Here is a 13,151-nt window from a genome sequence, read left to right on the forward strand (position 1 = left end):
ATTCAAAGGTCTGAAACATCTCTCCCAACTAAAATCCACAGGGTGTTTTCATGTGTCTGCCAAGTTACGTTGTGTTGAGTGGTTGGATGTGAAGGCTTGGGGGTCAGAGGGGAGCATGAGAGGGTCTCTGGCACCCCGCTACGGTCTAACAGAGAGAGTGCATTGTTCTCTGACCTAAATTTCTTGACCTGGAACTGCATGAAAAAGGTCAGAATGAATGGGTCGCAGCAACATGTCTTCACTCTCCACTGCCCCACACTCGCTGGACAGACCATGACATCATCCAACTGTCAAACAACATTTTCTCACAATTAGCCCCTCTGAAAAGATTAATAGCTAGACCTGCAACCTGCATTGAAACATATCTGGTGTCTTTTTATAATAGATAATCATAATGATTCATCCGACTGGTGTTGATAGGTTGTGGCTGTTACTGCATAGTTATTGGTGGAATATACAAAGAGAGATTCAATCTGACTCTTAATGCAGCACTTTCATCCTTGTCAGCTTGTTTTATCAGACAATAAATAAGGTTATTTATTAGCATTCTGCTTTTTTGCATATGAAATGAAATAACGTATAAAGAAATATTTACAAAATTGCCTTTATACAACTGACGAAGGACCAGCAACAGGGGCGCGCTGTTCATATTTGAAAAATAAAAATGGAATTGATCAATTAAAAAAAAAAATCTGATATGGTGCAGATATATGAAATAAGATTTAGGTATCTGATAAATGGTCCCGAAAAAAAATCATCAATCATCATTAAGGTGTATATTTAAAAGAGGGTTTTTAAAAAATTAGATAAAAGAAGAAAATATCGTTTTTTTTTTTGTGGGGAAAATAGCAAAGAAAGTGGCTCAGTATCTAACTTAAAACAGGCTAACTGATAATTGATGACTGTACTTCATACTATTGTTTATATTGTTCTATGTTTTCATCTTTGATTTGATAGAACAGTTGGAGAGAGAGGCGAAGACATGCAGCTCAGGGTCACAAGGAGGATTTGATACCGAGCCCCTGCAGTAAGGACACACTCTTAGGACGAAACCAGGTGAGCTACTGTGACGCCCTACCGTGAAGAAATTCCATAGGATAACATTTGTGTGAATCCGTATATTTATTAGACAAGGTGCCCCTAATACAGTAAATTAAAACTTTGAAGGGAGGAGTAATAATAGAAGTCAAATGTCAAGTTGTCCCCTAAAAACAACATTGTTTAAGAGGCTATTAAAGGAGTTTTTGCACAGATACAGAAATGTCACAATAAGGAAACTTGGAATAAAAACACAGAAAAGTGTAAAAAAGTATAATTGTGAAGTGGTGCATGTTCAATTTCAGCCAGCTGTCCAAGTGCTGTTAAGGAATTAGGATGTCTTTAAGATAGTGGGTCTTTGCTTGATTTTTGGGTAAAGTGATGCCGGAGGGATATTTAGATAAACTTACTGTGTCTATATATATTTGTATATAAATGCCTGCATGTATTTGTGCTGCAACCACATGATTTGTACCTTTTGGCGGTTGCCTGTCTCTTGCTTCCTCCTGGTCTAAACAGACAAAGTAAACCTCACTTGTGTCTTTCTTCCTCTGCTTTGAGTCTCGCTTTACTCACTTAAAGGGGACCTATCATGCAAAATGCACTTTTGTACATCTTTTATACATGAATATGTGTCCCCGGTGTTCCAGGGAACTCACCAAGTGTCAGAAAACACAACCCTCTCTATTTTCCTCCATACCCAAATCTCTAAAAAAGGGGCTGCAACGGATCTGATAAAAACGGATCCAGATTTGAACACTGTCCTGACGTCAGGACAGTGGCGCTACGGCTATTGGGCCAACTCCACCAATCAGGAGGAGACAGCCACGGCCATTGCCGTTCGAAAGCGCTGGAGACGCTGTAGTACATATGCCAGGCCTGTAGATGGTGCTGTTCTCACAGAATCTGCCCTTGCAAAAACAGAGTTAAAAAAGTGCAAATTGAGCGAAATGAGGCATGGCTAAAATGCATGATCTGTTTGGTATTTTGAAAAAAAAGAAGTATAAATATGCCTTATATAGGTATGGTCCTACACTATATTATTCAAATATAGCATGATAGGTGTCCTTTAAATGAAATTTGGACATGGCAGAAAGACACACTGACGTTCCTGTTTTTGGCCAGCAGCAGGCTCATCAGCATCTCAAACGCATCCAGTGGCATCATCACATCTACGGGTGTGTCTCGGCGAGATCCCACTTGTCATTTCTCTGCGCTCACAAGCTCGTCTTAGTGCGTTGAAGAGGAGGAGGAGGAGGAGGAGGAGGAGGAGGGAGGCAGATAAATCTCATTCTCTTTTTCATCACACTGACTTCATTCTTCACAGCCCTTTGATGAGACAGGCGAGCAAACCTGGGTGGAGTCTTGGAGATTTACGGCCGACAGAAGCGTGCAGACCATTAAAGCCCAGCGTCCTGCTAATGAACAGTCAGAGCAATCACACTGCGAGGAGTACAGTATGTACAGAGCTCATCGATCCCCTGACATCCTTAGGGACATGTAGGCTGTAAGCTGACCCTGTCACATGAAAGGACAACAAGATTCATCTTTATTTTCCAATCAAAACTCATGTTAGATTACATGATGTGGTATAGCTGACCTCAGGCTGCATGTTATTGAGTTCTGGAGTCAAAGCAGAAATACATCTCAACAGATTAAGAAGAAATTAGGGCTGCCCTCTCCTTAAAAAAAATCTAAATCGATTAACATTTATACAATTTTGTCCAATTTGACTTTCACAAAAATGTGCTATTGAGTTTCTTGTAAGTCATTCAGCGTTAAAACATAAAAAAATACTTGACTAAGAGTAAAGCGACCAATTACTTGCCTAATCATCTGAGAAGGGGCAGCCTAGTAGCAAGAGTTATCTGCAAAAAGCAACAGAATCATCCCTGCTTGGTGTGAATGAATGCATCATGGTTCCCCCAACATACACACACATTGTCATTACTCCCTTCTCGACCCCCCCCCCCCTCTGAGTATTGACGTGCAGCCGGCGGCCCCAGCTGTTGCCTGCTGATGCAGAGCTGCAAACAGTGCGGCGTCTTGTCATCAGAGTGGTTGCGTCTCATGGGAGAGCGGAGATGAGTGCTGTAATTAGCGGGGGAACGAGGCCAGCGGCAAGCCAAGGCTCCTCTGGGGACTTTCAGACGCGTGGCTAACCTGTAGGGCTACCTGTGGCTTTCAGTGCTGAGCCAAGCCCTGATGAGATAAAGCTACAGCAATAAAACCAACAGTTTTCCCTTAAAACGTTTGGAGACATATGGAGGTTTTTATAGATTATCAATTTTACACATTATCAGAGAATGGGGGGATTACCAAGGAGTCGATTTGGTTGTAAGGAATTCATTCATAATGTATGTCAAGGCTGCATTCATGTGCCAGGGTGGTGCGCCCAGGTCAAACGTTTGTAGTGTTTTCTTTAGATATCATATAATGTATGTAATGTTTGGACTAAATATTTATTTTATAAAGTAGATTTAGTCAAGGAAATGTCACTTGCATTGCCCAAAATCACAGAGGTCCCTTTCATGATGGACAAAAGTACAAGAAATATCATATAATCTTTAAAGAACAAAAATAGATAAGACTAATAAAATAACAATGTGGAGAAATAATGGTGGACTCGGGTAAATAAAATGCAAACATTACTAACATTGTACGCTAACAGTTAAAGACTGACACTCAGAATATAATGTACAGTGTAGTGTATATACCCTTTTTTAAATAAAACATATTCCTGCTGTAGGTTAGGTCAATTGTTCTGGGGATATATTCTTTTATATGAATACATTTCTTTTTATATTTTATTTATTTCATTTTATATTTTCAAAGGCCATTTTCTTGACCATTAGATAGCTCACTTAATGTCTAGTGACTCTAAGACTGTCAGCATGTACAATAATAAATGACTTGTTTGTGTGTTGTGTCTGTGTGTGTCTGCGTGCGCTGGTGTGTGCAGGTGTATGACGGCTGCTTCTGCTCCATCTGCGTCGGCCGCTGATGAGTAAAGCCATGAAATAGATCCAGCTGGAGATGTGTGGAGCAGACTGAGGCCTCCTGGGAAATCATCCACACCTCCACCAGCACCGTGTCCACTTCTGTAGCACCCCTGAGAGCTATCAATAAGTGGGTAATTGAATTTTAAGCACAAACACTGCCGTCAAATGAGCGTTGCCTGGAGTGTGTGTGGGGGGGATGTTTAGCGGTGTGAACACGGTGGGGCTGTCGTCGGGCCCTCTGGGAGTTTGCACAGGAAGGATGAATGTTTAATCCATTAAATAACAATTACTGCCTGTAATGGTCCAGAGTGGCTGCTGGAGGGAGGGAGGCAGCATGGCTGAACTGTCCACGTGCCTGAAAATGAGTTTGCTTCTTCATGACACAAAGCATCTCCTCATCACTGTGGTTCAGGGAACCAGCTTCAGACTCAATGAAGCTTTGTGATGATGGTGGAAAATGGGAGGGGTTTTAGTATGGAGGGAATCGTAAGATGTTCTGCAGTATTGAACAATTTTACCGAGGAGGATTTTAGGGCTTGTTCCAGTATATTTCATCTCAAATGTTGAATTTGACTATTTTAGGGCCAATTTATGTGTTCCTGGCTGTGTGGAGAAGGGTTTTAAAATGTTTTTTGTTGAATTGCGTGGATTGCACAACTTTAATACTTCCCTAAGGGGAAACTAGCTTGATTACTCATGCAAAAGGACATATAACAAACCAGACTGGTAACTGTTGCAACACACAAACCACAGTGACGGATACTCCAAGAGGATGTTAGCTCAGGAGCCTTCCTGAACATTTTTTAAAATAATGACAGTTACAAAGTAATCATAATCTAAAAACAAAATCCTTAAATGAAAAAGGGGAAGTACATGTGGAAACCAAAAAATGATTTCAGGAATCCAACAAGTACACTTTTTACTAAAAATACTAAACACAGTTGACACCTCACCTAACCCTCTTACCAAACATTTGTTAAAGCTTTTAATGAACTTGGAGTCAAACCAACTAACCTGCTTTTCAACCGTTTTCTATGCAGGTAAACAAAACCTTTTGTTTTAATTTCCTGCAAAGAATCATGTACCTTACTAATCACAGGCAGTTATTTGACGATATAGAATTGTGCTGTTGATTTTGAGGAAATCAAGGTGAGACAAGTCCTGCCCAATTTCAATAAAGCTTGCAAAAGTAGAATTTAACAACAAAATCTAATAACTGATTCATAATATTCGGAACAATTTATTTTCCATGTCTTGGGTGGCCTCCCCTCTTGACGTCAGCATTTATTAAATCCTGAATTTACGGCTCTGCATCCTTTCCAAAACAAACATTTGGTATATTTTTACATCTAATGTTTTACTAATTGATTTATCACTGCACTAACTGTTCAGGTCACAAATGCAGCTCATGCTCTTGACACAAAGAAAAAAGCACAGTGAGGTGTAGATCGTTTAATTAGTAGCCTACTTGACCTTTTCCAACACCTTAACAGATTCATTAATCAATCATTATCATCGTGTGTATGAGTGCAAAGAAGCATGTCCCTTTTTTTTAAGTGAGAATGAGAATTTATTTTGTGGTTATAAATCCATCCTCGTTAAAAAAGCAACCATCATATATAACTGTATACATAACAAATGTAAGCGCTTAATTCAATGCCTCTGATGGACAAACTGACTGAAATCAAAGTCATGTCAGAATTGTATTCACGCAACAGAAAGAAGAAGATCTGTCTCTTAAGAATACAAGATGATCAGGCTCTTGCCTTGAGAGTCAGAAGTGAATAGATGTTTGTACAGATTACATTTCAACTCTGTAAATGAAGTGTGTGGACTGCATGGCAACTTCATTTTCTCCAGTCTCAGTGGGAGCAAAACAAAGAGTATTAATCCCAGGAAAGTCATACAAATTCAGTCACAACTCTGATCAGTGTCAAAAATGTCACACTCAAATGAGAAAGTTATCTAACACTGAGGAAGGGTCAGACACCAGGAGAACAAATATTATAGACAAAGATGGAAAATCATACCGAAAATGCTCATGAGCTTATATTTTAAATGCATCACCAAATACAGTGACAGTTTGAATAATCCGGCATGGGATGGGTGACATGTTTGGTGAAAGTAAATCTTTCCAGAGGGTCACACATGAAACTCTTTGGGAGATTAGATAAACTAAGAAACATTAAAGGCCTAAAGGGAGAGTTAAGTGCTTGTGTGGGAGTCTGTTGTATATCCTTTTTAAACGTGAAAGTGGGTTAAAAATAATACTTTTATTTTGTAATGCGCTTAAAAGGTACTCGAAGGCCATTTTAAACGATAAAAACAGCAACCGTTTGAGTGCAATTTAGAAAAAAAATTGTACTTAGAAAGGATTTGGCTTTAAGTGAAGCTAACGCAGTAGCACTTAATCTGGTTGGGTTTATACTTAGGAAATGTGCCTGCAGGATTCTTGCTTTTGAGTTGGTTTCAATGCACTTATTGTAAGTCGCTTTGGATAAAAGCGTCAGCCAAATGAAATGTATTGTAATGTAACAAAAGGGGGAGTGAGGGAAATGTGTTTGAGGTGTCGGGGGAGAGAGTTCCAGAGGGAGGAGTCAGTAAAGGAGGAGACCCTCTCCCCCTCATCCGGAGATGGCGAGGTGTGTGGAGGTTGGCGTCGGATGATCTTGTCGTATGTCTGAGCAAGAGGTCAGAAAGGTTTGAGAGGTCAAGGTTATTCGGGGCTTCAGATCTCTTCTTTTTTTTTAAGAAGTACTATAGTTTAGAAATACTCTGGTAAAGGTCCTGAACCTAAAAATGTACTTAAACTTGCTAAAGTAAAAATACAAATATATGTACAACAAACACTCATGTAGTCATTATATAAAAAAATAGATGATACTTAATACTAAATTACATTATATAAGGGTTATTAAAATGTTGAATGGATTAATGTTATCACTTTTGCTCATTTCAGCAAAAATATTTATACCACCCAATTTCCTAATAAAACATATAGTATTTGTTAATTATATACTCTAATAAATACCATTATTTGGAATATGCCAATTAACAGAAGCTGGCAGTAGATGAAGTTAAAAGAACAATATTTCCCTAGATCCATAACGGTGTGGACTAAAGCCATCATGGTGCTCAAGATGCACAAAATAACTCGACATGATTTAGGATAATAATTAAGCTCTGCAAGATCATTGTAGCATAAAGTGTGTAGCACACACACACACACACACACACTCTGCTCTCTGCACACAGTGTGTCAGTGTGATCGTTAAGTTGCACTCCTGATCCAAAGTGAGTTTGCTAGCTGTGGTTTTCTCATGCTGCCACACAATGGCCTGTATCTGGGAGCTGCCTGGTGGCATTGCTTAATTAGGCGAACAGTTGATTCATTTGCACTAATTGACAGCTAATTAAAGGAGTGAGGGCACATCGGATTGACGGTCCTCTGAGCGGAGAGTCCTTGACTGCAGGGGATGTTAGAGAGAGGGAATGATGAAATATTGAGTCTTCTGGACACCACCTGCCATTTGAAGAAGCCTCAAACATATGGTGTGTGTGTGTGTGTGTGTGTGTGTGTGTGTGTGTGTGTGTGTGTGTGTGTGTGTGTGTGTGTGTGTGTGTGTGTGTGTGTGTGTGTGTGTGTGTGTGTGTGTGAACACTGTGATGAAATGCAGCCTGTAGAGTCCAGCTGCTTGTGGTTAAGTGTTTTCTTAAGCTGCAAGGGGAAAAGAAAGTGATTCTAGTCGTAAAAATTGTTCAGATCTGGATAGGAAAATTAAATATTTGAATTAAGTTAATATCGTTAATATACAACAAACATCACCATGGCTTTAACAACATTGTGTGGGAAGAAAACATGGATTTCAAATTTAAATAGGCAGAATCTGGAAAAAGATTGTCATCCCACAATTAAAGTTTTACTTTTTAGTATTTCTATACAAACATACTTGATAGCAAAGGGGTTGCGATAGTGACAAACCCACAGATGATTATCAACAGTTTACCTCAGCTCTATGGGGTCTTTTTTGGTAAAAAACAAACAAACTGATAAACCTTATGAGCCCTAATTGCCTAGCACCAAACTAGTAAATAGCTGGGGAACACAGTGAAGCATTTAGAAGCTAAAGAGACAGATATTTCCTGAGGAGTTGGTGGAAACCAAAACAAAACTTAAAGAACAGTTGAATATTATTAAGAGTTTAAAATAGAAGTTGTTTATGCTCATTGTCTACTGGATGTGTAAGATGTAAGTCTAATTCCAAGACTAACTATATTCAAATGATTATAAAATGTTCTCACACAGCTATCAAGGCTATCCAAAGATTGGAAGATTTTTTTCTTAGCATCCATTAAACCAGAAAAATAATCTGACATTTTTCTATGGACACCCCATGGCTGCCTGGGAAGAAATCTAGCTGCCCCTGCGTCTCTGTCTTCAACATGCTGGCAGCTCTCCAGGTTAGGGAAGCTGTCGCAGGACGTTAACACAAGTTGTCCTGAGTTTGAGGGCCAAACAGTGAAGGTCCTGGGAGAGTCAACTCAAATCTCTCCGGTCCTGCTGGACGAGGGAAACGCTCTCTGCAGGACACCAAGAGTGGGCTGTCTTCATGTCTGCCAGTGCTGCCCCTGTGAATCACAAAAAGACAATTAGGGGCTTATTAGGGTCTCTGGGAGACGTTGCTCACGGGGCGTCCGCTCGCCTGCTCGGCCCCAGCTCTGAGCCCAGCCATAGCTCAAAACAGTCAGGGGCATTGTCTCACCTAATTACGCTGAACCAGAGGCCCCTTTTTGTGTTGCTACCGCTATGCCTGTCCGATTCCCTTCTCCTGTCTCGCTGCTAGGCCCTGTCCGCTGTGGAAGTGTGCTAATTAGACAAGAAATGGGCCCGAGTAATTATGTCAATTCTCGTTAGGTAGTAACCGCAATGAGGAATATTATTTTGTCAGGAAAGTTTTGGGGTATGGGGGCCTCTCTCCCACGTTTTCCCAAAGTATTTTCCTCATTACGCCAATAACACATCTGCACATGGGACAAGGGAATGTGGCACACTCGGCAAGTCAGAGTCCCCGGCAAACTTCAGAGCCCAAATAGATGCACTCATACAGAAATGGAGACTATAGAACGGCAATGGCATGAAGTTATTGCCCTAATTAATGCTTTGTGGCCACGGAGCAAACTGTTGAATCACCAGTGGCACATTGTTAGGACTGTGAGAGTCTTTTGTTTCTTCACCTTAATAGGATGTTTTGATCAACGGCTGTTTGGTGACCCAGCTCTTCTTCTTAAATGCCGAGCTCTGGGAAACGGCAATTAGCTAGATTAGAAGAGCCATTTCTGGAGCCTCAAACAAAGACAAAGATGGATCAGACAGAAAGAGCTGAACCGCGGCAGAACCCCATCCCTGACCCAGACTGATACTACCTCAAATATGTTTTTCAATCGTTGTCGGGAATTAAAGGTGGGGTAGGTAATTTTGGAGAAACCAGCTCAGTAGGCTACACTAGAATTTGAAAATACACAGCCGGAAAAAATCTGCCACTTCCTTACAGAGCCCCTCCTCCAACACACACGAACGCGCACATGACCAATGAGGGCACGAGATAAGTTTGTGCACAGATGGAAGGCTGACAGGCATGTAGGCCATCCAGTTATTTTAGCCGGGCCGGCTAAAATGATTGGTCGTGCTTTTTACAGTAGGCTACTACGGCTTCCACAGATGACATTTTTTTATGGATTTTTTGTCCAAGCACTTAAGATATTCATTGCTATCGGGATGTTAAGAGCATTCCATGGAATATAACAAAACGTGTATCTCGAGCCGGTTTCTCAAACTTACCTACCCCACCTTTAACTAAAAGTAGCAATTCTGCAGTGTACAAATACTCAGGTACAAGTAAAAGTCCTGCATTGTACCTAAGTAGAAGTTAAAACGTATTAGCAAAAAAGAAAGTACTTTAAGCACCCAAGGTAAAAGTATGTGTTACGCAAAATGTCACTTTTAAGCACAAGATATTTTTTAAATATTTTATTAAAGTTAGTAAATTATTGATGCTGTATTCATCACTTCAATGTTGAACTGTAACAGTGGGGTTCATTTTAATTACTTTATACACTACTGGGTTAACCTATAATATGTGTCGATTTATATTTTGTTTTAACAACTTAAATCTAAAAGTAACTAAACATGTAAAATAAATGTAGTGGAGTAAAAAGTAGAACCGTATCCGTAGTGGAGTATAGGTTAAAGTAGCATAATGTGAAAATACTCAAGTGAAGTACAAGCATCTCAATAAATACGTATAAGTACATACTTTATTGTACATTAAGCATATAATAAGAAATGAATGTGGACTCAGTCAGTGAACAGTCAGTGAGCAGTCAGTGAGCAGTCAGTGAGCAGTCAGTGAGCAGTCAGTGAGCAGTCAGTGAGCAGTCAGTGAACAGCAGTACAGATGTTTATGTTCACCTCAGTGATAGAGCTTTAGTTTGGTTATTTCTGCATATGGTTGCCAACATGTGTATTGATGTCAGTGACAGAACCTTTTAGTCCATCACAATATCAGATTTTCATGTCAGGATTACCATGGCCAAAATAGATCACACTAACCACATAATCACAATTGATATAGAAAATGTAAAAAAATAAGAATTAAAAAACGTTCACAAAGCGCATTATATCAAAAACGTTTTAAACTTAAAAAACGAACTGTTCAATTCCCATATGTTTTCACACAATTTGTAGAAACTAAAGTATACATGAATCTTATGATCGTACTATTTTTACTTCCTCTCTCTCTCTTGCCTTCTGATTTTGTTTTATTTCCTGTAGAGAGGTTTGTAATGAGATGGAGATGAACCTTGCTGAGGAGCTTTGAAGAAGCTGCAGTTTTGTTCAGAAGCGGTGAGATGTGATGCTGCAAAAACGTGTTTCTATACTGCAACCTGATCCAAGAGAAGTGTGTGTGTGTGTGTGTGTGTGTGTGTGTGTGTGTGTGTGTGTGTGTGTGTGTGTGTGTGTGTGTGTGTGTGTGTGTGTGTGTGTGTGTGTGTGTGTGTGTGTGTGTGTGTGTGTGTGTGTGTGTGTGTGTGTGTGTGTGTGTGTGTGGTGTGGAAACCTCATTAGCATAGCTGTTGGTATGGCATTGATCTCTTCATTCACCTCTAATGAAATGTCTCTCTAATAGCTTCTCATGAGATGCTGAAGGTAATTTAAGTCGCTTCACTCTCTTTCTCCCTCTAGTTTTTATCATCTGGTGAATTGTATTTGTTGTAATGAATTTTTGGAGCACATTTTGGAAAAAAAATGTTCTCCATCTGGTACAGATTTCAATCTAGTTGTCTCTTGCAAAAAAACAACAACATTATTATTGAAGCAATGTCTTACATGACAGATAATATTTTATTATTTTAAATAATGCAGTATTTTCACGTTTTATCCCCCTAAATATATGGCCTGCAGTCTCTTTCCCCGCAGGGTGATGCAGTGATACACAAAGCAACATTGAGACTCATAATTGACTTGACCGGGTGAGGCTGCATCTCTTGATCACATCTCAGATTACAAACCAGCAGTAAATCTGTTGTGGGTTTGACCGTCACTGACAGCCTGACGCACGGCCGCCAAACAGCCACCTCTTTATTTATTCATCACCACATGTCCCATTGATGGAGACTGTATCTGCGCTTCCATCGCAGGCGTCCACTCATCTCCATAAACTCTCCTCTGCGTAATTATCCGTCCAGATGTCCAAAAGTGTGCCGCACATTATCCCCGAACGATTGAAACTCCGCAATAATTGAATAACAGCTGATTAGGGAGGATTAGGTTTGCGGTAACAGGGAAAAAATGAGAGTATTTTTTACTTCATTTCACATTTCAGTGCGTTTGAATTTGATCTGAGCTTTAATAAACGACTGAAAAGGATGATTTCCCCTGACATACGAACATGTCTTTGCTCACTTTCACTCAGATTATTGCGCCGAAACGTTTTGTAACTTTCAGTTTGCAGCTTTGTGTTTGATATCAGACCCTCAAAGAGATAAAGGATGAACCTCAGGAGGTAAACAAATCTGTTGTTGTTTGGTGCTCTGGCATTTGCTCCACTGTTACTGTTTGTCTCATATTTAATTGCCACCCTGGTGTGTCCTAAATACCCTGAACTGGGATATTGTTTTCTTTATCCTGTGACCCGTCACAGAATAAAACACGCTTAATAACCTATCAACAGATGCGCAGACTGTCGCCAAAGACAAAACGTTTAGTGCGCAAACCTAATTAGAATATGCAAATCACCGCGAGGGTTATATGGGACGTTAGGGAGGGAGCTAACGGATCAATCAGTGGGCAGTCTCCCTAATAACAAGCTGAATTGATTAATTAACTGTTAGAGAAATTGGCTAATGTGAGTTTATGATTGTTTATTTTAATTTGACCACTGAAAAAACCGTGACCTGTGTTTTAATTTGCATGTTTCCCTTGTTTTTACAATAGTGCACTGTGGTGTAATCCGATTACATGCTTTAAATGGCTAAAGTATAGGTTTTATTGGCATGTGTGTCATAATAGATTCGTTTAGTGGTATAATTTTGCTGATATTATTAATGAGACTATTCCTTTGTCATCAAAACCATTTGAACTCTACATTTATCTGCTAAAGTAGGAGCTGTATATTAAGTATGAATTAGCCCATTTTCCTTTTGGCTACAGTATTTTTGGTCCATAAATCTGGTTTCTCACTGTCTTCATTTTACCAGGCAGTGTTTAAATGAGGACAAACGTGCTGCAAATTAAGCTCCTCGTTTCAGGGATTTATCCGGATGATTGGATCTGTTGGACTGGACTCCCGGAGCAGATGATCAGAAACACGGAGAGTTACAGTGAAAGTAAAACATTTCGTTTTTTCTTTACTGGAGATTATTTTTCTATCTAATTTTCATAGCCAAACATCATTTTAAAGCCCCTTCACCTCCAAAAACAAATCTCAATTTCAGCAAAGAAATATCCCATAGCTCTTAATGTTTTCGATTCGTATTTGATGACTTAATAAATAAATAAATATGACTTTATGATATCATCACTGACTGAAAATGAAATTAAGACAACATGCT

At 39.6% G+C, this 13,151-nt stretch overlaps 1 long non-coding RNA gene across 1 annotated transcript; it reads right to left on the reverse strand.

Moving 5' to 3' along the window:
- Positions 1 to 7,919: 7,919 nt before the first annotated feature.
- LOC117493662 lies at positions 7,920 to 8,854 on the reverse strand. Its single transcript, XR_004556981.1, has 2 exons — positions 8,804 to 8,854; positions 7,920 to 8,669 (listed from the first exon to the last, which is right to left on the reverse strand). It is a non-coding gene; the product is annotated as an uncharacterized LOC117493662 (long non-coding RNA).
- Positions 8,855 to 13,151: the final 4,297 nt, after the last annotated feature.

This window comes from Trematomus bernacchii, unplaced genomic scaffold (genome assembly GCF_902827165.1).
Source record: "Trematomus bernacchii unplaced genomic scaffold, fTreBer1.1, whole genome shotgun sequence".
NCBI lineage: Eukaryota > Metazoa > Chordata > Actinopteri > Perciformes > Nototheniidae > Trematomus > Trematomus bernacchii.